We start from the raw sequence: 25452 nt of genomic DNA, 5'->3' as shown, positions 1-25452 counted from the left end.
GTATGGCATCAGAGGAAGCACCAGTGCTGTAATGTTTCATCTATCTACCTGGGTAAAAAGTGGTCCAGGAGAAATCAAATGCACATGTGAGACCCCCAGTTCCACAAAAAATTAAAATACAAAATTTATGACAAAAATCCTTACTGAGGGGGTGGGGTAGTGGCACCCTGGGTTAAGCGCACATAGTATGAAACACAGGGACCCACACAAGGGTCCTAATTCGAGTCCCCGGCTTTCCACTTGCAGGCGGGGTCACTTCACAAGCAATGAAGCAGGTCTGTATGTGTCGCTCCCCTCCCCTACCCCCCACAGCCTCTATCTTCTTCTCCTCTCTTAGGAGCAGTGGATTCACAGTACAGGTGATAAGCCTGGAGGCAAAGATAAATAAATAAAATAAAAATCCTTACTGAGAGTGGTAGCTCTCATCTTATGGTCAACAGCTTGTGGCCAACAGCTTATCTCTCACTTTGATGGTAGCTTACCTGGTAAATTGCACATCTTACCATATGTATGGACCTAGGTTCAATCTTCCAGCCCCCAACGGCAGGGTGGAAGCTTCATGAGTGGTGAAACAGTGCTGAAGGTATCTCTCCTCTCTGTCTCTCTCTTCTTCTCATCTGTACCTGTTTTTCCTTTCTTTTCTTCCCTTATTTTCAAGTTAAAGACAGAAAGAGAGAAAATATATACATATATATATATATATATATATATATATATATATATATATATATATAGAGAGAGAGAGAGAGAGAGAGAGAGAGAGACCGACCACAGCACCAAAGCTTCCTTCAATGCAGTGGGGCCCAGGCTTGAAACTGAGTCTTACATATAGCAAAACAGTGCACTATCCAAGTGAGCTATTTCACTGGCCCCTTGCCTGTTCTTCCATCAGCAATCTGTCACTACTGCCATTAGAAACAGTTTCTCTATTAGTGCTATCAACCCATTACTCAGCTTAGCTTATATACACAGGAACACATTTCTTTTTTTTTTTTAGTTTGTCATCCTTTAACCTTCATTGTTACAATGGCTTTTAGTTTGTATTTGTTTTTGCCCATCGGGTCCTTTAGTGATTTTTCTTTCATGATTTCTAGATTTGATTTTAATTCTTAATGACATATTCTCCATCCCAATAAATATGGTATAAATACTCTAATTGTTTTTCTTCTAGTACCTTTGTGGTCTCAATGGCTAGGTGGCTTTCATAGCATATTAGGAATCCTTCACATCTCCATCTCTGATTATTAGCACCATATGCATTTTTATGGACTTGTGCTCATTTTTGTCTCCTCTGCTCCAGCCCACTGAGGCACAGAACTATCACTTTACCAACACCAGGCTTCTTCAGACTACTCATATTTATTTGGTCCAGATGTACTTTATATAATTTGTCAGGATTTTATTTATAGATCAATTCATAAAAGTTTCCTAAATTTATTCTTGAAAATTTTATGGTTTGATTTCTTTGGGGACTGAAGTCCTTTTTTTTTCTATGCTTTCAAATGAGTTCGCCTGAAGCCACCTTTTTTCTGGGACCTTTTCTAAACAGTCCTGCAGGAAATGATCCCCCTGCCTCTCAACACTGTGAGATTCTCATGTCATTTCTTTCACTATCATCCTAAATTACTGGGTAGGAAATCTGCTGGGTAGACACAAGCTCTTTGAAGGCAGGGTCCCTGCGTGACCTATTGTGTGTCTCTTGTCGCATCTGGCAGGCTAGGGAGATCTTTGAATGAACAAGTGAATTAAAGACATCTTCTTAGAAAGCTGAAAGGAAAGCGAGGTGACTTTATTACAAAACCCCTTTTCCTCATGGACCGCTACCTGAAAATATCTCTGAAGAAAAGGTCTGTCCTTGGCTGACCCCAATTCTGATCACATCACTACTTGGGCTGATGCTCCATGTGCATCCTACCGCTCCTCCCCCAGAGCCAGCCACTCCCAGCCAGCATCCCAGACACTTCCCTAGGAGTTTCTGGAGGTCTTGAGAACCCTGGGAAACAAGGAAAGCAGACATTCACTGGATGCCGGCTTCTCTGGGAGACTTAAAAAAAATGCTCCCATAAGACATCAAAACTCTGGAAGGCTATCAGTCATCCCAGTGTGCAGATAAAGAAACTGAGGCTCAGAGAAATGGAAGCCTTAGATAGTAGGTGGTTGGATAGGCAGAAGCTGAGGACATAGGGCCCTAAAGGCCTTGTCTGTCCCATTAAAGCACCCAGAACACAAGAGTTTGGGAGGCTGAGGAGCTCTGGCCAAAGGAAGAAGCCTGAGATCAGGGGTGAAACATCCTGAACCCAGAGGGTTCCTAGAGGAGTGTTCCCCTGGGCAGCATGTGATGCCTGTGAATTTTTTCTGGATAGAATCAGACTTGGGTCAAAGAGCCACTGTCAGGGGCAGGGACATATGACACAGGCCTTATTGTAGCTCTGGGACTGAGAAGAACAGGGCTGGAGGAGGTGGTAGTTGTTATGCTGGAGGGTGTTTGTAGGGGAGTGGGGGTGGAGGAGCTGGCCTCTAGCACAAATCTGGGGACGCCCTTCCGTTCCTCCCAGGCTTCCCGGGTCGGGGTTTCTTGACTTGGCCCACAGGCCAACCTGGGAGCCCAGCCAAGTGGTCACTTCCTTATTGGGCTTGTAGTTGTTGGGCAGGTCTCGGATTCTTTCTGTGATGGAATTAAAGCTCTGGTGGTTTCTCACAAAAGGCCCAGGGTCAATGGCCAAGACATTCACTGGACTTGGGGCTATGTGTCCACTCCATCCTTTGCCTCAGGCACACTAACCCCTCACAAGCCCTGGGACAGGGAGATGAGCAATAGCAACGCTCCTGAAGCAGAGCCTGAGGAAAACTCCTCAGCCCAAGGCTCCAGTAGAGAAATCTGAGCGCTAGGGAGCCTACTGTGGCTGTGGAGGCTGGGTGTCATAGTAAGTCACATGGCTTTCATCCCTGGGGAAAGGGAGACTTCCTGCCTTTTGAAGCAAGAGTATCCCATGATCAGACCTATATTTTAGGTGTATTTATTTTCAGTAAGCATGCATGATTTTATTGTTGTTGTTGCTGGGCTTCACCATTCTGGATCAATTTTTTTCAGCTACAGTGAAACAGAGCCAGAAAGAGAGGGAGAAAGAGAAAGGGATCACACCACTAAAGTTTCCTTTAATGCAGTGGGGGGAGGGAGAGGAATGGAGGATGTGTGTGGCTGGCCTGAGCCTGGGTTGTGTAACATGACAAAGCAGGAACCTTCCCAGGTGAGCTATTTTGCTGGCCCAACCTGTATGTTTGTTTTTTTTTATGAATAATTAGAGTAGTTCCTTATTTTGGAAAAGTAATACCAAGCATGGAGAGAGGTGCAGGAACCTGGCTGAGTTGCTTGCCTAGCTGAACGGAAAGCATAGCCAGCAATGGAAAGACCCCATAGCTTCAAGTGTGTGAGATTCAGGCTCAACTCAGCTCTCCTTCAGCGACACGTTAGGAGACCTAAAACAAACCCTCCCATCTCAGCCTTAATTCCCTTGCCCAGAAAATGGGAATCCTGTCTTCCAAGTCACTGGGCTGTCCTGAGGGCAAAGCAGAACGTTGACAGACACTGAAAATTTGAACACACTGGACAAAGGTAAAGTGCATTCAGATGAGGTTCTAGAAGTTTCTCCTACACACACAGGGGCATTTCAAATGCCCTGAACACTGTAGTATTGCCCAGCAGTTTTCTCAGGAAGTCTCTCAGCTGTTCCAGCTCAAATCAAGCCCTGTCCTGTACAAACACAGCCCCATCCAGAGGAGCAATCGCCCATGTGTTTGCTGGGCCACCTGCCTACCAGGTCCAGCCTGCTGGGCCACGAACATCAACAACAGCCCCTTCCTGGTAGGAGAAGGAACAGGGAACCAGCTTGTTCTCCGAGAGCAGAGGACTGACCAGTGAGGAACATTTTAAGGTGGGACACTTCTTCCTGCACCATTTGCAGCTGTCTGTATAACACGTCCATTATGTGCACAGACCTTGAGGCCAGCAGGCCTGAGAGGCTAAGCTAAAATTAGTGTGAAGTGTGCACCCGCCAGAGATACAGAACATCCGAAGGTCAAATGCCTCCAGCCAGCTGCCAGGCAGGAGTGGGGATGTGGGCACAGAGCAGCTGTGGTAGCAGCTGCCTCCAGTCCCTCTTGGGCCCAGGACAACAACAGCCCTGCCCAGAAATCTGGCTCAGCCACACAGATGGAGTTAAAAAATAGCATGAGAACATAATCCCAAACCTGTATTTTAAATTCTTTATTAACGGGAGAGACTAGAACACTGCTCTGGTATGCGTGGCACTGGCAATGGAACCTAGGGCATCAAGTCTGCAAAGCATGCTTGTTACCTGCTGATCTACCTGCCCCAGCCCAGACATGTTTGGTTTTAATCTGTGTATGTGCATAGGAAAGAGGTGAGAGTGAAATTTGCCACACACCTTAATGGAACATGGGGTAGAATGTGAAGCCTCTTCTGTATTTTCTAACTTTCTCAGTCAATGTGTATGACTTTTGTCATCAGGAGAAAGCAGTAAAAGAAGTTGTCAAGTGTATATTCACAATAAACATAATTTAATGATATATATACACACACACATATATGTTTGTGGAGATAAAGACAGAGGTACAAGAACTGAATTCATTCATCCAAGATATCCCTGCTGAGTCACAGAACTAAGTCTTAATCCTAGTTTCCCAGGCACAATGCACTGAGTTTGAAGGAAGGATGGGTATTTGAAAATCACCCAGCCAGAGACCAGGTGCTGGTGTACTTGATAGAGTGCACACATTACTCTAAGTAAGGACTCAGGTTCAAGCTTCTAGTCCCCCACCTGGAGGGGAAAAGCTTCATGAGCAGTGAAGCAGCAATGCAGATGTCTCTCTCCTTCTCCTCTCAATTTCTCTCTATCCTATCAAATCAAATCAAATCAATGAAAAAGATAATAGAAGAGGGGGTGGTTCACCTGGTTGAGCACATGCATCGTGGTTGCAAAGGATCCAGGACAGGCCCCTGGTCCCACCTGTAGAGGGAAGACTTCAAGAGCAGTGAAGCAGTGCTGTAGGTGTCTCTCTTTCTCTCCCTCTCTATTTCTCTCTTCTCTCTCAATTTTCTCTGTCTCTACCCAAGAACTAAAAAGTAGGTAAGATTATAGAAAATAAAGTCTAAAATATGCTGCTTTTTCTTTTCATTGGGGGGTTTAATGGTTTCTAGTCAACAATAAAATACAGTAACAAAAATAAAATATAGCAGTTTGTGCATGTATAACATTTCTCAGTTTTTCACATAACAATTCAACCCCCTACCCCAGAGTCCTTTACTTTGGTGCAATACACCAAACCCAGTTAAAATATGCTATTTGAAAAAAGAAAGTAGAGGTTAAAAAGAAAGTGAAAATAAGGAAATAAACTTCTCTCTAGAGCCTTATACATTCAGAAAGCAACCCAGGCCAGGGGACAACATAATGGTTATAGAAAAGATTTTCATGCCTGAGGCTCTGAGGTCCAAGGTCCAAATCCTAGCACAACTGTAAGCTGAGTCTGTCTGTCTACCTGTCCCTCTCTTTAATTCTCATTCTCTCTCACATAAATAAAATATATATTTTTTAAAAAGCAAGCAACCCAAAGAAGCAAGATTTGAATTATCTTTATTTGGTTCTTCTTGGATTGTGCATGACTTTCCCTACTTCTGGAGGGACTTGTGTTGCTACTGACAGACTGAGCCCTTGGAGTCTTTAAGGGAAGGGGGTCCAAATAGTGTAGGAACACAAAGAACACAGTGACATAGTCTGGGAGGGGGTGTAGTGGCTAGCGCACTAGACTTTCAAGTGTGAGGTATCCAGTTTAGTCCTCAGCTTCGTATATGCTGGAGTGATGCTCTGGTTCTCTCTCTTCACTCTTTCTCACTTATTAATTAAAAAAAAATCTTTAAAAAGAGAACACTAGGCCCTTATTTTCCCACTGTGGATTGAGGTAAGGCTTGCAGAAGGTGAGCAGGCAGTAGGCCTTTGGGACAGGGAGGCCTGGAGAGGCTTATCATTCAACTCTCCCCAACTTAATCTCTACCCTTCCAGAGCTAAGACCTAGTATTGCTTCAAGGTTATTCTAGTGCTTGGTCCTGAGGCCTCCAGCTGTAACCTGTCTATTGCACCTGTGCCCACCTGTTTTCTGCCCCCAACTCTCAGCAAGACCCCACTCATTGCTGCATTTTTGCATTCTTGCCAGTGAACACATCTTTAAAGAGTGCCTACTATGTTCAAGAAAAAGATAGATACACTTTCAATCCTGTGGATATCTCTGGTTTTGTAGTGGGCTTAATACTTAGGATGCCCCTGGGCCATTCAACTGTGGGTGCTGAGGTCAGCCTGCCTGAGTTCAAGCTGTGCTGAACTTCCCAGCTGTGTGCACTTGAGCCACAGCCCTTCTGTGCATCAGTTCCCCTATCTTATAAAAGAAGGTGATGGGAACCTCTGCCTTGTGGAATTGTGCAGAAGTGTAAATGCCTAAACAGCTCTAAGTAAGTGCTCAGTATCCAGTGTCTTCATGGTATAACCACTCTTGTAATTACTATCTGGCTCTGAATCCTTTTGTGTGATGCTCCACTGGACTCTGTTCCTGCCCACTGGCTGCTGCCCCTTCTGTGGTCCCTGAGTACACTGAAGGGTCCCCATGAGAACATCAATCGCTACATGGAATGGGCAGTTGAGGGCTCATCCATCATCCTCTCTGTACCTGCGGCAGGAGCCAAGTTTTATTCTTCTCTCCTCTCAAAAATGCAATATGTTCACATATAAGAAAAGCCTTAGGAGTTCCCATCTATAGGGACATTTGAGGTGGCTGGCCTGCCTTAGTCTGAAACTGACCAATGTTCCTCTATGAAGCCTGGCCCCACAGGTGGGGGTTAGGTGTCCAGGTTCCCAAGATGCTGCTCTGGGCTGGAGAGCAGGTCAGGATACCACAACCAGACACCAGCACTGAGGCCCCCTCCACTCGGCCCCACCCCATGGTGCTCTATCTGAGATGTCCCCTCTCCCTTGTCTCCTTCCTGTGGAGATGCATATGCTAAGTGCTCTGGCCACCTCTGAAGCTAAAGACCTCTTGGACCTTTCTAGGCCACCCTGCCTGTGATGGCTGCTTGCTCCACCATAGCGACATGGGGTGGTAGATAAGCGCAGACTATGGGAGCCAGTCTGCTCACACATGCTCCTGACATTTGGTTTTGGAGTCCCCAGTAGGGAGGCATTTAGTGCCGGGCTAGCTTTGCGGGTGGGAGACCAGAAACTGGTGGAGTGGGAACGCACTCTGTCTTTATTGATCAGAGACAAAGCTTTTATATCTTTTGAAATGGAAGTGGCAAATTGGAAAAGGAAATGGTTAGGAAAGGAGGTGGAGAAAAGGAAAGAGCAGAGCAGGCTAATGGTAGAAACTCCCTTAGCAACTGTTGCAAAGGTTTTAACTGGTGGGGTTAATTGATATCCTGAAGGCAGGGCGGGTCTTCAGGTAGAAAGAAGACAGATCAGGTAAAACAATGATTATGTAAATAGGCCATAGTGTCAGCAATGGAGGATGGAGCAGGGGGGCTGCCTGACAATTTGGGAGAGAAAAACCCTCAAACTCAGGCCAGGTGCCTGCTCTTTGTAGGAGTGAAAGGGCAGTGCCTCAGATTCCAGCTTTCTTGGAGCACAAAGTCCATTCTTTCTCTTATCCCATAAGACGGCTGAAGTGAAAGCATTTTGAGTTCTGCCAGAATAGAAACTCTCAGGTTGCAAAACTGTAGGTAGAGTATTACCACACACAGGAAAAGATGCGGGGGCCACAGTCACCATGTTCTTATTTAGTGGAGAAGAGAAGGCTTAAGATTGCAACCTCTCCCTTGGGCCCACAGGTCTCTATTATCACCATGGCACTGACCATATCCTTTCCTTGAGTACTGATGGTCCAAAGAAAGCTCCTTGGCATGGGCTCAAAGGTCTGCCTGCTCATGTCAGCCTCATATCCACCTGCTCTTTCTCTGTGCTTACATCCCAGCTACTTCTTTTTGCATTTACTAGTTCCTCAGCCTATAATGCTGTGTGTGTGTTTACATAATTTTTAACCTGTTATGCTACTCTTTATCCTTCAAAGCCCAGATTAAGTGTTAGCATCAAATAGTATTCCTTGAACCACTCTCAAAACCAAACTCAAACAGAATGAACCCCACTTTCCTTTCTGAGCTTCTGGATCTGTGCACACCACCTCCTCCTTTGCAGAGGACACTTATTGAAGGCAATAGTATGTGTCAGTTATTCTTGACCCTCAGTCTCTGACACAGAAAACAGAGTACATTGAGCAATATGTCTTAACAGATAAGTCTTGCCTCAGTCTTCCTAGCTAGATTTTTATTCCCAGAGACTCCCACTGTGTACTCCCCAAATAGCTAAGGAACTGCCCTTGTCTTTGGGAATTCAGTTTAGGGGAGGAAACATGGACACGAGCAGCAAAGCCCACAGAGGTGTAAGTGACAACAGAAGGATCCATTGCATGGTGTCAGAAGTCATATCATCAGGTAGAGGACACATTTCACCATGTACAAGGACCCAGGTTTGAGGCCCTGGCACCACATGGGAGAATCACACTAAAGAAGCTTCATTGGAGTATTGCTGTGGTGTCTCTCCTTCTCTCTCTATTTCTATATGATATTGGAAAGTAAAAGTAAAAGGAGTCTGCAGTAGAATCACTCTGGTGCAGAAAGTACTATCAGCATAATATTAATCATAGTAATAATATTGGTTTGTTGGAAAAGTCATGATTCATTTTTGCATAGAAAAACATAGAAAAATGCATCATGACTTTTGCAACATCACCATTGCTATCATCATCATGATTATAGTCATAATAAATTCTAGAGAAAGATGCCCTGTGTGACCAGAATAGTATGTACGAAGGCCAGTGGGATGAACATGCTTCACCTCCTGAATGCTTATCTATGATGCTCTATGGAAGTGGGATTCATGGAGATGAGTCCTAGGGAAATGGCCTATAGTTTCAAAGGCCTCCCTAATACTTGTACTTATATCCCATGGCCTTGGACAGAGGTTGAAGCAGCTGGATTATGACCTGCATGTTCACTGAATCCAACTCCCTTACTTTTCAGACAAGAAAACAGAGATCCAGAAAGGAAGATGCTTGTTTGAGATTTTCTGGAGCAGTAAAAGCAGACTAGGATCAGGACCAGTTCTCTACCTTTCACTCCATGCCTAATGCTGCCATTTGCAGAAGATCAGCTGAAGGATTCTAGATATCAAGGATAAGGTCATTCTCACCCATCTCTTGGCTACAAACACAATCCATGGGCTTTTGAACTGTGCTAGAAATGCCCTGAGTCTATGGGTTTTGGGGAGAGAATGAGGGAGCTTACCTGCTAAAAGTGAGCCATGGTCTCATGGTTGGGATGTATCAGAGATTTCTAAGAGCTTGGAAGACTGTGTTGGAGGGAGGCCTGTGGGCAGTAGAGAGAAGTGAGAATATTATACCATTTGCATCTGTTAACTTGTATTTGAGTTTGAAAAATGCATCACAAAATGCTGAGCATAGCCTTGCTGAGAATGGCCACACAGTCCAGTCCTTGTCATCACCCTTTCTCCAACACAGTCATCACAATCAAGGTCAGGCTTTCCCAGGGATGCAGTCCTACCTCCAGATTCACAAAACTGAAAGTTCCAGGTCAGCAGCTCCTACTGACTTCCCAGGCAGTCTGGCTTTGCTTATAGAGAGTCTCTCTTTCAAGCACTCATTGAAGGAAAACATATTCCCGCGGGCTCCTTCCTTTAACACTGTTCATTGTAATCCACTCACTCATTCATATAGGAATCCTATAACCATATGGAAAAGCTAGTAGATGCTGTTTTGAGGCCTTAGGAAGAAAAAGTCGCTGAGAATGATAGTTTACATTTAGTAATAAAGTCACTTGGAGACCCAGGACAAGTGCCACAGACTCAAGTTCTTCAGCCTGGTGAGCTTCCTCCTTCCTCTGAATGATCTCTGTGGCAGACAGTGGGTGAAGCTCTTTGAATAAATATGCCCTGCAAGATGGCATGACATGGCCCGCCATGATCAACACACATACTCCTTATGTGTAAAAATATTTTCTAAAATTCCTCCTGATGGTAGTTATACACTTAGTTTATTTTCCTTGGGAAAACAAACAGTACAAGAAATGCAGTAGATAAAATGTTTTATAAATAACTTATATTTCTTTTGCCAACCATAGCTCCACTACATATATATCTACACAATAGTTACACATACTCACTTGAAACATGCTAACTATGTCTTCTGGACTGAAAACTTTGACCCCATTCACTTAACATCAGTTCAGTAGATGTTTGTGAAGCATCTCTGAGATGCCTGGTCTCATAGGTTAGCAGTACAGGGAGAGTGGCAGCCCTGCGCGAAGACACATTTAAGCTGGGGGCTGGCTCAGACCGGATGTGTGTCCTTGAACTAATCAGCTCAGAGTCCTCATGAGTAAAATAGGATGATTATTTGGACACAAGAAAATCCTTACTAAGAGTAATTTGAGATCGTAGAAATCATCCAGGTCAGGGTCTTGCACAAAGTAGAAGCTCAACAAATGGGTACAAGAAGAATGTCACTCCATCACAAACATGTAGAGCACATGTTCCCCCATCATCAGCACCTTCCACCATTAATATCCCCATCACCAGCAACAGAAGCAGCATTACCAGCACTACCATCATCTTGCTTCCTCCTCTAAATTCTAAATTATTTCCCTCTCTAAATTCCAAGAGACCTATATTTGTCCTAAGTAGGATATAGAGTTGTTGCTGTGTTATAACATTTACTTATAGTCAAATCTGTCTTAGGTTCATGTCCTGTGTAGTATCTTTGGAGGTGGGTAAATGACTTAACCTTTCTAAGTTTGCTTCTTCATATGTGAAATAGGAACAGTGACTTTAGTAATTTATGTAATGATTTAAAAGACAGGATGCTTATGAAAACTCAGTACACGACCTGGCACGTGGTAAATGCTCAACAAGGTCTGGTCACTACTGCTATTGTTACCATTACCACCATCATTTCTCTTATGAGTCCTCAAGGACAGAGACCAATCCAAACTCATCCCAGTCTCTCCATACTGTCTAGCATAAGAACTTACTTCCAATGTCCACTAGCAAATGTTTGACAAAACAGTCCTGAATGCTCACAGAAAACCACATGCAAATTAACTTAAGGAACATTGTCATGGACAAAGAGTTCTATTGACCTTCCACAAACTACAACCCATTTCTTGATGGGAGTTATTTGCTACCCAGACAACCAAGCTGCAGGTCTGTTAGGGCCATTGATTCATTCATTCATCATACTGATCAAATTTTCACCCTTGCCAAGTGCTTCTTTTGCTACTTTGAAATCTTGTTTCTACTTGTCCCCTCAATTAGCTTCTACAAAAGATACTCAGAGGCAGGTAGAACTGATGCTGACAGTTCATTTTATAAAGTAATAAAGACTTGGAGAGGTGACATGATTTTCCAAAGGGGACACTGAAGTCCAAACAATAGTAGACAGTGGACCCAGGTCCCACTTATGACCTTGACTTCCTCCCAATGTCCCTGTGATGTCAAAAACTTTATAAAACCAGAATTAGTTATTCACACTGCCCCAGTTTGCGTCATACTGACATTAAAAAAAAAGGTAAATTAAACTGATGCTGATGTAATTTTAATGTGCCTACTAGGTAAAAAAAAAAAGGTCCAAGTTTCATGATAGCAAGAACTGCAAAAGCCAGCACTTTGTGGGTAGTTAAACATGGATTCTAATTCCAGACTGCCTGGTTTAAATCTCCACTCTGACACTCCTTACTTATAAGCATTGCACACATCAGTTAGCCTCTATCTGTCTTATTTTCTTGATCTTAAAGAATAGCTAGTAAAAGCAGTCTATGGAGTTGTGAGGATTAAGTAAGTTGATCTAGGGCTCAAGCTCCCACCTAGAGGGGACATTTCATGAGTAGTAAAGCAGGTCTGCAGGTGTCTATCTTTTCTAACTCCCTAACTATCTAACTCCCACTCCCCTCACAATTGATCTATATCTTGTCAAATAAAAATAGAAATAAAAAAAAAGGGAAAATACAGACACCGGGAGGGGTGGACTCCTAGTGCCAGCACCGAGGCCCAGTGCAGACTAACCTTGGAGCTATCAGAGGTAGGCAAAGTCAGGCTGTAAAGAGGAGACTGTAAACAAATGTCCTGAAGGACAATGTCTAATGCTCACAAGGTTTGGGGAAACAGGTACTCTCATGTCACTAAGTAGTAGTGGAAATTGGCAGAATGCTTCTCAAAAGAAATTTCACAGTATGTAACATGAGTTTGCCTCACAAATTTTCATGCTTAAGGCACAGTCACCCCAATTTCTATGAATCTGGTTTAAGAATAGAAGTTCTAAGAAAATTCCTTGCAGCCTTATTGATAATAATCTTAAAGTCCTAAGTACTGAAAACAAATTTAAGTGCTAGCACATGAACACAGACAACAGATACATCCATGTCAGTAGTTGACAGCTACAGCCTATAGTCCCAGCTCCATCAGATGGCTACTTTTTTAAATAAAATTTTATTAGATCACAATCATGCCCATTCATATACACTTGTCTGTGGCTGCTGCTGCTATCTATGTTCTAAGGGTAGAGAAACAGCTGGGATAGGGGGGGAAAATGGCCCCAGAAGCCTAACATATTTCTATCTGGGCCTTTACTAAAAAAGTTTACTGATTTCTGATTTACTTGGTGGAAATGTTATGTGTATTTTAAGAATTTGGGGGGCTGGGAGTTAGCACACTCAGTAAAATGAACACCGTATCATGATCAAGGACCTAGGTTCAAGTCCCAGGTCATCACATAGGAGAGCACCATGGAGAAGCTTCACAAGTGGTAGAGCAGTGCTGGAATGTGTACTGTCTCTCCCTTTCCATCTCTTTATACTTCCCACTCTGTCTCTCACCTTCTGTCATGGGAACAAAAAGACAGTTCATCAGAAACAGCAAATCATGCAAGCACAAAGTCCCAGGAAAAAAAACTGTAGCAGGGAAACAAACAGTATAATAGTTTAGATATCAACTTGAGAAAAGTAAGATATAAAGTTTTATATACTAGATGAATTTACCTTTGTAAAAAAAAAAGGAAGAAAAAAAACCCACAAAGCCACATGAGGACTTCACATAAACAAACTCAAAAAGTCAGAAATGTTCTAGTTTTTAAAAAAGCACAGAAAGCATGTTTTTAAAGATTTTATATCTCTTCATGAGCAAGATAGAGAATGAGTGAGTAAGAGAAAATGAGAGGGAGAAAGAGAGGAATCAGTGCACTGCTTTGGCATATGGAGTTACAAGGAATTGAATATTAGACCTCTAGAGTATCTAGCATGAAAATTCTGTGCTCTAATGCTGAGTTCCTGTGCCTTTACTTTTATGCACACATCCTTATTTTTTACTCATCATCCCCCCCAAGAACTGAGGTCTTGAACATGTGTTCCTGGATCCCATCAACTTTTTCATTTTTTAAATTTTTAGATAAACTAGATAGATAATGATAGGTAAATAGATAGATTGATGATTGATAGCTGATAGATAGATGATTGATAGATAGATAGATAGATAGATAGATAGATAGATAGATAGATAGATAGATAGAAAGAACAAAGTGCTGTTCCACCATCCATGAATTTTCCTTGGTACTGTGATTCTCCTACATGGTGTCAGGTCTCAAACCCAAGACTGTGTGTAAGGTAAGGTATGTGCTCTACTGAGTGAGTTATCTCCTGGCCCTGTTTTCTAATTCTTAAGAAACAGATAAGCATTATGCAATGAAAATAAACCACACATTTAAAAAAGAGGGGTGCTCAGTTGGATACTTTCACTTTGAGCAACTTTGTAGCCCAAAGAGTGAAATAAGATGGCTGGTGAAGGAAAGAAATAGAAAACTAGCAAAATCAAAATTTTCTGGCCCAAATCTCTATTTTAAGTAGTTTGTTACAAGATTGTAAGATTACACTGTATAGCTCCACACCACACCCACCACCAAAGCTCCATATCCCCACCTTCCCACCTCCCAGAGATAACCACCATAGTTCTCACAACTCTTACGGTTTGGTTTGCTTGCTTCTGTTTGATTTAGATTTTTTCAAGTTCATGTAAATCAGTTTTCTAAATTCCACATATGAATGAAACCGTCTGATAGTTGTCTTTCAAATCTTTACTTATTTCACTAAACATAATCACCTCCAGTTCTATCCATTTTGTCCCAAGTACATAATATCTTTTTTTTATTGCAGAGTAGTAGTCTGCGGAATATATATCCCATAACTTTAAAAAAAAATTTATTATGATTATTTATTTTCCTTTTTGTTGCCCTTGTTTTTTTAATTGTTGTTGTAGTTATTGTTGTTGTTGTTGGATAGGACAGAGAAAAATATAGAGAGGAGGGGAAGACAGAGAGGGGGAGAGAAAGAGAGACACCTGCAGACCTGCTTTACCACCTCTGAAGCAACTCCCCTACAGGTGGGGAGCCGGGGACTCAGACCGGGATCCTTACTTGGGTCCTTGAGCTTTGTGCCACGTGTGCTTAACCCGCTGTGCTACCGCCCGACTGCCCCCATAACTTTTTTAATCAGTCATCTGGTGATGGACATTTAGGCTGCTTACACTCTCTGGCCATTGTGAATAATGCGGCTATGAACACAAGTGTGAACAAGTCCCTTCTAATTAGTGTTTGAGTGTCCATTGTATAAATGCCTAAGAGTGGTATTGCTGGATCATAAGGTACTTCCATTTTTACTTGTTTAAGGACTGTTCATACTGTCTTCCAAAGGGGCTGCACCAATTTGCATTCCCACCAGCAATGTAGCAGAATACTTTTTTCTCCACAGCCTCTCCAGCACCTGTCATTTCCTGGTTTGTTGATGTAAGCCATCCTCTCAGGTGTGAGATGGTATCTCAGTGTAGTTTTAATCTGCATTGCTTTAATAATAAGTGAAGTGGAGCATTTCTTCATGTATCTGTGGGCCTAGCCCAAATCTCTGAGAGCTGCTGGTCACCAGGGACTTTGTTGTAAGGAGTAAGATGTGCACAGTTGTTGTTATTGTTGTTTTTTTCTTTTTTTTTTAACCACATTACTGAGTTGTTTCATGAACTTATTGCTATATTGATTACTGGTCATCAAATGATATCAAATAAGGGAATTATAAGCTATGTTCTTCAAAGACAACTCCCTTCAGTGGCCAAGGTAATACAAGAGTTTAGTCCAAGATAATCCTCATAGAATCTATGGGGTGGGGGCAGTGGGCATCAACATATCCAATGGACCCATGCATTTTTAAATTTTTTATTTATAAAAAGGAAACACTGACAAAAACCATAGGATAAGAGGGTACAACTCACACAATTTCTGCTACCAGAACTTCTTATCACATTCCCTCCCCTGATAGCTTTCCTATTCTTTATCCCTCTGGGAGTATGGACCCAGGGTCATTATGGGGTACAGAAGGTGGAAGGTCTGGCTTCTTAATTGCTTCCCCGCTGAACATGGACGTTGACAGGTCGATCCTACTCCCAGTCTGTCTCTCTCTTTTCTTAGTGGGGCGGGATTCTGGGGAATTGGAGCTCCAGGACACATTGGTGGGGTTGTCCGTCCAGGGAAGTCTGGTTGGCATCTTGGTAGCATCTGGAACCTGGTGGCTGAAAAAAGAGTTAACATATAAAGCCAAACAAATTTTTGACTAATCATGAACCTAAAGGGGGGGGGGGTCTCCATTTTGTAGATAGCTAGTAGGCCTATTTTAATAATATTCCAAAGGGCCCATGACCATACTAGTTTTGTTGGACCCATGAATTTTTATTTGATCACTCCTTAAAAAATAAAATGTTGCTAAAGACTAGGATGTGGAACAGATAAAATGGCGTGCCCTGGAATAGTTGAGAGGGTCATGCTTCATATTATCCCTTAAAATTCTCTCCAAAGTTTTCTTGGGAGGATTTTATGGCAGAGACTCAGGGATTTCTTGGAGACAAGATGGCAAATTACTGCCTCAGATCATCCTTCTGGGGACGTAAAATGTCTCTGATATTCTGCCAGGTAGAGGAACCTGGCAAGGGCAGCAGAAAGGAGGCTGTGTACCTTTTGAAGGCAGAGCCATGTTCCCCAGCAGCCATAATAAAGTCTCCTTCTGGCAGTCACAAAGTGCAACTCCTCACTGTGCTCTCACAGAGGACTTGACATCATTGAGAAAGCCATTCTGGAATAATCCACAGTCTTTCTTCATGAGGGCTGGGCTTGATAAAGTGATTAACCTTCCTCTTGAGTATCTTGACTATCTTCTTTGTTTAAAGATAGACTCAGAATATTCTGCAACTGTTGCCAGTTTTTTTTTTTTGTTTGTTTTGTTTTTGCAATTAGTGAACAGAAGATGTACTGATAGAAGATATACTAGGGAAAACCAGGAGGGGTCATCTCACCAGAAGGACTTGACAGAATCCTCTAGCTATCAGAGTGACATCACTGGGGGGGGGGGTGTTCTTTAAGGATCTGAAAGGAAATGCTCAGGTGACTCCAGATTTGAGGGGCTGAGCCCATGCACCCATAGTTGTGCAGAGCTCTTCCACGTGAGCAGTATGCATCATCTCATCTCTGCTGTATGCATCATCTCATCTCTGCTGTGTGTTCAAGTCATATATCATGAGCTAAAGTGGAAGGCACTTCTTCTGCCTACTTCTGCAACAGAACTTTGATTTCATTTGGGAAATTAGCTCTTTTAGCCTGGATGGATAGGAGCTAAAAGCTTCCTACCTTTCTGTAGCCCAGAGAAGGAACTGGGGCTGATCTGGGCATTGAAGGTACTGTCTTCCAGGCTGGTCTCCCATCTGTGTGGTCACAAGAGAACTGCCATAGATTGGTTCTTGCTCTTTTCCTGCACCTGGTTTTCTAGGCTCCCCTCTCCCTGCAAGAATCTCTTATCCTTCAAATTCAATCCTATTTTGCGTAATACTTATTGTTGTTGTTTACCAAAGCATTGTGCATCTCTGCATTATGATGGTGCTAGGGACTGAACCTGAAACTTCAGAGCCTCAGACATAAAGGCCTTTTGCAGAACCATTATGTTATTTCCCTTGCCCTCCTGTTTTGCTTGAGTTACCTCCAGTTAGCTTTCCATGCTTGCCCTAAAGAGCCCTTATGTCTTCTTTGGCCCCAAGGGCTTTGGCTAAAAACCCTGGAACTAAAGGCAAGTAGCAAAAGTTCACGTTAAACAGGAGTCACCCAATAGCTGTCCCTTTGTTTCTTCTCTACTGGCAGAGACTTGTTTTGATTGGGATCAGCCCTTCTTCAGGAGCAGGGGATAAACTATGATTAGTCTAATTTAGTCACTACAATCTCAGTCCACGTCCTAGGGACTAGCTCAGTGGTGGGTTTGTGACTCGATTCTGGCCAATGGACCTACGGATTCCATTTTACAGGTAAGAAAAGTGTTTCTCGGGATTTCCTTGCTAACAAGGAGAGACTCTTAGAAGATGTTCTTCTTCTTTTTAAAAAAATTTGTTTTTTTTTACCACTCCTGACACAGACAAAGATCTGTGTCCCCATCTCCACTGCCATAGATAAGCACTACAGTTCTCCCACAGTCTTAGAGACAGTTGGATAGCTTTTCCTCATTTGTCCACTCAGCTGTCTATGTTCTGCGTGTGAGTGAACCCATTCTGTAGTTGTCCTTCACCTCCTCACTTGCTTCACTGAGCACAATCTTCTCCAATTCCATCTACTTTATCCCAAAGGACATAACATCACTCTTTTTTATTGCTGCATAATACTCTGTTGAGTTTATGTCCCATAATGTTTTCATCCAGTCATCTGTCAAAGGACATTTTGGTTGTTTCCAGGATCTTGCTAATGTGAATAAAGCTGCTGTAAGCCGGGGGATGATGCTCCTCTTCTTAACTGTCAACAACCATGTCTGCAAATGGCCTGTGGGACCACTGTCTGACCTTCTTTTTTTATTTAATTTTTTTTTTCTTTTTGCCTCCAGGGTTATTGCTGGGGCTTGGTGCCTGCACTATGAATCCACTGCTCCTGAAGGCCATTTTTTCCCATTTTTGTTCCTCTTGTTATTGTTATTATTATTGTCATTATTGTTATTGCTGTTGTTGTTGGATAGGACAGAGAGAAATCAAGAGAGGAGGGGAAGACAGAGGGGGAGAGAAAGACAGACACCTGCAGACCTGCTTCACTGCTTGTGAATTAACCCCACTGCAAATGGGGAGCTGGGGGCTCAAAATGGGATTCTTATGCTGGTCTGTGTGCTTCATGCCATATGTGCTTAACCCGCTGTGCTACTGCTCGGCCCCCACTGTCTGACCTTTTATGAGATGACAGGAGTCTGTAGTGAGGTTAATGGAGTGGTAACACTGCTCAATATGCACATTCTTGACATTATTAGGCTGTCATATCACTCATCTTTGGAAGTGCCTTCACCTCCAGGCTTCTGGATTTAGTAAACTCCTATTGTTTAAATCACTTATAGCTAGGCTTCCATTTCTGCAGTCCAAAGCTCCCAAATGAGCTTCAGACCTGGGAATGTACACCCTAGTAGCAGGCAGGGACCATGGCTTCAAGGGCAAATGGCAGGAAGAACTCTGAAGGAAGGAGCACCCTTAGGGTGGGGCAGGCTTGCAGGTTGTCCCAGCAGGGCCACTCAGAGGTGAGACAGTCAGCCTCCTGCAGGGGCCAACAAGAAAGCTAGAAGAGTGGCAGTAGCACTTCTGGCCACTCACCCCTGTTTGGGGCAAGAACCCAGTTTATGGGTATGGGGAACAGAACACAGCCCCACACGTGGCACCACAGGTCTACATGGATTAATCTATCAAGTTCACAAAGAAGGCTAACTCAGGTAATTGCTATTGTCCCTCCCATTCTGTACATGGGGTGCCAGTTTGCCAAAGGTCACTTGGCTGGTAAATGACAGGGCCCAGCTGCCCACCTGCCAGTTCATACCAGCCTGTCTCCCTCATTCTGCTCTGCTGTAGGCCTGAGCCTGACTCTTCCAACTTTTTTTCATTTTTATTTGTGATTAATAGTAGGTTACAGATTATCAGCTAATAGTATATATAGTTCCACACCACATCCACCACCAAACTTCTGTATCCCCACCCTCCCACCCCCCAAAGATAACCACCATAGTTCTTATAAGTCTTAGAAACAGTTTGCTAGCTTCTTTTTCCCCTAAGTTCATGTGTATAAGTTCTCTAGATTCCACATATAAGTGAAATCAGTCAGCGGTTGTCTTTCATTTGTTATTTCACTAAGCAGATTTACTTCTAGTTTTGTCCATTTTGTCCCAAAAGACATAGTATCATTTTCCATTGCACAATAGTAGTCCATGGAATATATACCCCCCCACTTCTTCAGCCTTCTTTTCTTTTTCTTTTCTTTTCTTTTTTTGAAAGAGGGCGAGAGGCAGAGAGTGATTGATGAGACAAACACAGCAAAAGAGGTGCCTGGAGTACTCCACTGCTTATGAAGCTTCCTTTCTGTGGATGGAGACCAAGTCCTCAAGTGTGGTAGCATGTGCACTCTCAGTGATCATGTGACAGCATCCTTGAGGCTGGTCCTCTGTCCCTCCTTTCTTGGCAGTTTCTGGACCTTGGCTCCAGGGATAAGTGGCACAGTGGAAAAGCCAGATGGTCCTCTATTCAAACGCTGGTTCAGTCCCTTAGAACTTCTGAGAGTTTAAGGCATCTTCATAGGAGGGGTAGCCACTTTCCACCACCAGAATAATGACACCAATCTTGAGCAGCCTTAGTGAGGAGAGATGAAATACCTTTGGCAAATGCTTGGTCTTAATATGGCTGGTTAACATCCATGCCATTTCCTTGTTTCTTGCCCTGTTGGCACTGGATATCTCTTGATGCCAGAGAAGGCCTTCTGGGTTAAGAGGACTGAGCTATCCCAACAATGGCCCCACATGGCTGGCAGGAGCCCAAGCACACCCAGTGTGCTGGAGATAAATACAGGGTCCAGGCACCTGATTCTAAACAATGGGCTATTCTGGATTTTAATTGCTCATCAAGGGGAAGGCAGGCTTTGGGCAGTGACCAGCCCTGCTGGTCAGGAAAAGCAGTGGGGCAGCAAATGCACCAAGGTGCAGGTGTACAAACACTAGCCAACAAGTGACAAGTCCCACGAAGTCCCTGGTGAGGGTGCTTAGAAAGCCTCAGGGTGACCATTCATGCAGAGCATAAAAAAAATGAAAGAATGTCAACGTCCATGTTCAGCGGGGAAGCAATTACAGAAGCCAGACCTTCCACCTTCTACACCCCATAATGACCCTGGGTCCATACTCCGAGAGGGATAAAGAATAGGAAAGCTATCAGGGGAGGGGGTGGGATATGGAGCTCTGGTGGTGAGAATTGTATCCCTCTTACCCTATTGTCTTGTCAGTGTTTCCATTTGACAAATTAAAAATAAAAGAAAATGAAAGAATGAGGCCTGGGGAGGAGATGTGTTGCTTCAGCCTCTCAACAAATGCCTGCCAGGCCCCTCCTCTGAGTGATGTTCTGTGCTCAGCCTCTGGGACCTCACACATAGTGTGAGGGACACTTGCAATCACAGCATCTGTGACACGTGCCAGGAGTGCATAACAGACTGTTAGGACATGGAATGCCACCGGGGAAAAAGCAGCAGATTCAGGGGCCAGTGCTCACCAGTGCTGGTTAATATTTCAGAGACACACCTACTGCTGCCAAAGATGACAAGGTGACTTTAGCACATGAGAAAGTCCTGCCCTTCTGAGGGAACAGGCACATCAAGGCCCTGAGATGACCTGCCTTGGGCCATCATCTCCTGACTGTTCATCAGCCCTACCCCTCCTCAGGTAACAGGGTTCAACAGCCAGATTCTCAACTAGCCAGACATGACTGACTCTTCCCTCCTGCCCACCCCCTCCCAGTCACATCAGAGGAGCTTTGGTTTAAGACACAGGCGGTCTGCTTCTGAGCCTGGTGACCTGGAACATCTGTGAAGGCTGAGGGCAGGCTATACTCAGAGCTATGGGACCATCAGATAAAGCAAGGCCTGCACAAGTCTGGGGCCCATTACAGAGCTGAGAGCTGAAAGGACCTTCCTTCTGACTCCTTCATTCCTGCCCTAAAGCCCAGAACATGCTCCCTCTTTCAGAGCTTCCATATTCTGAGCTCTGTATCTGCTTTGTCCCTGTATCAGGTTCCTGCATAAGAGCATCAGTTCCAGGAGAGTGGCCTCTGGCTCCCATACATAAATCTCCTCTGGGCCACCAACCTGTGCTTAGCCAGTGACACATTCAGCCAATGTTGTCACACCCTCCTCCTCCCCCTCAACCCCCATGAGGACAACTGAGCTTGAATCAGCACAGCATGGGAAAGCTATGTTCTGCATATTCTGAATCAAATTCTCTCCCAGTCACCAGGTGACCCAGGACAAGTTAACTGGTTTTTGCAAATGACACCAAGACTCAGCGATCAAGGTTCTACAAAAGTTTATAATAATTTTAATATCTGTCTTCACTATCAACTAAGTCAATACTCTTCACTATTAGTCAATAGTCTTCACTATTGAGTAAGCAAAAGGTGATTCAATCTGTAACCCGGTCCTACAACCCTTCCCATAGTGTCTTGTTCCCTGGATGTCCACCTTTAGCTAAATTCCTCAGCGACAGAAGACTCACTACCTGCTGGGAAGTCCTGCCATATTTTGACTGTTTTGGAGTGTTGCTATCTGTCATTCTAAGCTCTGACTTTCAGGAGCTCTGCCACGCAGAGAAGCGGACTAGGTGGTGGTGAGCCTGGGGGCAGGGCTTGGGAAGGATGCACAATGATAGTAGGAGAGTGTGGGGAAATGAGACTTCAGGCCACTGGGCCAGGGGACCCTCTAAAAGCTATCAGTCTCCTTCCTAGGTAACCCCACACACATGGTACCCACCTTGTTCAAAGACAGTGCAGTCCTTCCAGAAGACACCCTACCCTGGGCTGCTCGGCAGCTGGACCACAGGGCCCTGACTTCTTCAGCCATGGTGTATGATTAATGACTGATGAGCTCACCAGCCCACAGAGGGAGGCCTTTAGAGGGGAGGCCAGAGGAAGGCTGGTTATGGATTTTAACCCTCTGATGTTACTGGCTGGGAATTTAACATCAATAATTCAAGGGAGTGGGCAAGGAGGAGGGAGTGAAAAAATGTAAAAGAGAGAAGGAAGGGTGAGGGAAATAGTGGGGCTGGTCAAGAATAAAGGGAAGGAAATGAAGATATGGGGCTGGAGAGACAGCTTACCGGGTAAGGTGCGTGCCTTGCTATGCAAACAGCAGAGGTTTGAATCCTGACACCACTTGGGAACAAGATCAAGTACTAAGTTGTCTTTCCCTCTCTCTGACTTCCTCTCTGAATGAGGGAGCCAGACTCCAGTTCTGTGAAAAACATGCACTTGCCGAGTTCCCCAGGTGCTACCTTGGCCTTCTTTAAGCCTCTCAGCAAGCTGTGAAGTGGAAACTGTCATCCCCACTCATCAGAGAAAGAAACTGAGGGCAGAGAGGAAAATCAAGGATCCCAGGGGTGGTTCCAGAGGCTGTGGACCTTCATTTGCTAATTCCAGAACCCAGGTTCTTCACGCTAGCCCTTGACTCTGGTGTGTATTGAGGTGAGGAAACACAGGAACCGTTGGCATGGGCACACCCAGCTCACACTCAGACCAGCATGTAGGGCAATGAGTTTACAGGTCTTTGGTTCTGAAAGAGGAACCAGCCCTTGGCCTTCTGGACAGAACCAGAACTCCCTTGCTGGAGCTGAAAAAAAAATTAACTGCTATATTTAAAAAGCATTGTTCAGTAGCTATGGCAACAGAGGGACTAAGAATAATATCAAAAGAAGATGATATGCCAGGTTGTCACTGGCAACCCAATTTTAAGGGTGTGTGTGTATGTGTGTTAACGGACGTGGGGTGGGGGGAGGTGGCAAGGTTCAGACTCTTCACTGCTCCCTCCACCACCATCTGTCCTGGCGACACACCCAAGATGCATCTGGAACTGGATCTCACCTCTACCCGAGCCAGAGAGAGCTGGTGTGAGCTGGCCCTGAGCCTAATGAGAAAGGTGGTGGTCAGTCTCCTAATTGCTGGCCCCTCCAGGCTGCCTGCACAGCTTCCCTCAGCTTTGGAACCCCAGCCGGAGGCACCTCTCAAACAGATGGCCCCCAAAATAGCATTTTCTCTCTGACCTGGGAGTCTGCAGCCAGGCTGGCAGACTCCCCATGGACCACCAGGAAAGCAGATGGTCAAGAGACAAGCACGGAAGACAGATTTATTGATCTGCAGCCTGAATGTCCACCTGGGAGGCAGCTGGGGTGGACCTGGGCATGGGGGAGCCCTGGCTCTGAGGGTCCTGGAGGGGGACTCTGAAGTGAGCCTAGCTCTGGAGTCTGGACACCCAGAGGTACCCAATAAAGGTCTGAGGAGAAATGGGTGTATGGAGCAATTCATATCAGCCACCCATTTGTCTGGACTGAGATGGAAGCACCTATGGAAGGCAGGGGAAGACCTGGAAGGCAAAAGGACAAATCCCAAGGAAGGGGAAGGGGTGCAAACTTGGTAGAGTGCAGACATTGTCATGCGCAAGAGCCTAGATTCAAGTAAGCGCCTGCTCCCCAGCTGCAAGGTCTGCAGGTATCTCTCACTCTCTCTTACTATCTCCCTTTCTCTTCTCAATTTCTCTCAGTCCTAGCAAATAAATTGGGGAGGGGAAGGAGGAAAAACTTGCACCAGAAGGAGTGGGTTCGTAGTACCCACATTGAGCCCCAGCAATAACTTTGGTGGCAAAAAACAAAAAAGACAGGGGCCAGACGGTGGTGCACCTGGCTGAGTGCACACATTTTAGTGTACAAGGACCTGGGTTCAAGTCCCTGGTCTCCACCGACAAGGGGAAAGCTTCATGACTGATGAAGAAGCAGCGCTGCAGGTATCTCTCGGTCTCTCTGTCTCTCTCCCTCTCCTCTCTCTGTCTCTATCTGATAGTAAATAATTTTTTAAAAAAGATTTTAAAAACTAAAAAAAAAAGAAAGAAAAAGAAAAAGACAGTGCTGAGTGGTGGCACACCTGGTTGAGTGTACATGTTACAATGTGCAAGTATCCCTGTTCCTCACCTGGTGGAGGAAGCTGTGCAAGTGGTGAAGCAGTGCTGCAGGTACCTTTCTTTCTCACTCCCTGTCTCCCTTACCCTCTCAATTTCTGGCTGTCTCTATCCAATAAATAAAGATAATTAAAAAAGAAAAGAAAAAGACAAGCCCCATAATACAGTTCATTTATTGCCATGGTTTAGTAATATGTCTTTAACCTGTTCCTCCATCCCAGCCTTAAAGTGGAAAGAAAGTTTTACAATCAGCCTAATCAGGGCCCCCTGACTGGCTCCATCGCATACTGCTGTGTGACCCTGATAGAACTAGGGCCCTTGAATCTCTGGGCTTTGGTTCTGTGATGGGGAAAAGGCAAGGACTCGGGTGGGTGGCAGAGCAGCAGGTTAAGTGCACATGGACCAGTGTAAGGATCCTAGTTCGAGCCCCTAGCTCCCCAACTGCAGAGATGTTGCCTCACAAGCAGTGAAGCAGGTCTGCAGGTGTCTATCTTTCTCTCCCCCTCTCTGTCTTCCCCTCCGCTCTTGATTCATCTCTGTCCTATCCAACAACAACAACAATAACAAGGGCAATAAAAATGGGGGAAAATGGCCAGGCACTGAGCCCCAGGGATAACCCTGGAGGCAAAAAAAAAAAAAAAAAGGACTCTGAGATGTTCAGATCTGATGTTTCTAAGCATCAGGTCTTCCAGAGAGCACCACCTACCACCTACCAGGAAAGACAAATGTGTCTTTCCCTGTGCACTTTCTACACCAGGTCATCCCCATAGGCCCTGGAGGCATCTGCACAAATAAACAAGGAAAGACACATTTGGGAAGGGGTCACATCACAGAGGAGGATAGCAAGTGCTCCCAGGGCACTTGATGTGCCTGCAGAGGGCAGGGAACTGGAAGGAAGAGGAAGGTATAATGGAATGAGGGTGAACAAGAAAGAGAGAGAGATGGTCCAGGCAGTCAGGGAGGTGGGGGAGCTCAAAAAGGCCTAAAGCCAGGCTCTCTGGGTCAAGACCCTCCTGCAAAGAAGGGTGATCTCCCTTTCCAGTGAATCTCAGAAGGGGATCCTCATAGGTGGGTGGGGAAACTATACAGGAGGCCCATGGTGTGTGTGTGTGTGTGTGTGTGTGTGTGTGTGTGTGTGTGTGTGTGTGACTTTCAGCAAGGAGGCCCATGGTGGGGGGTGGGAGTGTGTGTGACTTTCAGCAAGGAGGCCCATGGTGGGGGGTGGGGGTGTGTGTGACTTTCAGCCAGAGATAAAGGGATTAG

At 44.6% G+C, this 25452-nt stretch overlaps 1 protein-coding gene across 3 annotated transcripts in view; it reads right to left on the bottom strand.

Annotated features, from left to right (window-relative positions):
* Window positions 1–25452, bottom strand: part of HIVEP3 (HIVEP zinc finger 3) — a 577811-nt gene that overhangs the window by 168768 nt on the left and 383591 nt on the right. For 2 of the 3 annotated variants that reach the window (XM_060206103.1, XM_016189578.2), the window contains exon 3: window positions 9401–9481. The exons of the other annotated variant lie outside the window; for it this stretch is intronic. The gene's annotated coding sequence lies outside the window, so the exon portion shown is untranslated. The remainder of the gene's footprint in view (window positions 1–9400; window positions 9482–25452) is intronic. 3 annotated transcript variants of the gene reach the window in all.

This window comes from Erinaceus europaeus, chromosome 13 (assembly GCF_950295315.1).
Source record: "Erinaceus europaeus chromosome 13, mEriEur2.1, whole genome shotgun sequence".
Taxonomy (NCBI): domain Eukaryota; kingdom Metazoa; phylum Chordata; class Mammalia; order Eulipotyphla; family Erinaceidae; genus Erinaceus; species Erinaceus europaeus.
This window is presented reverse-complemented; position numbering and strand designations above follow the sequence as displayed.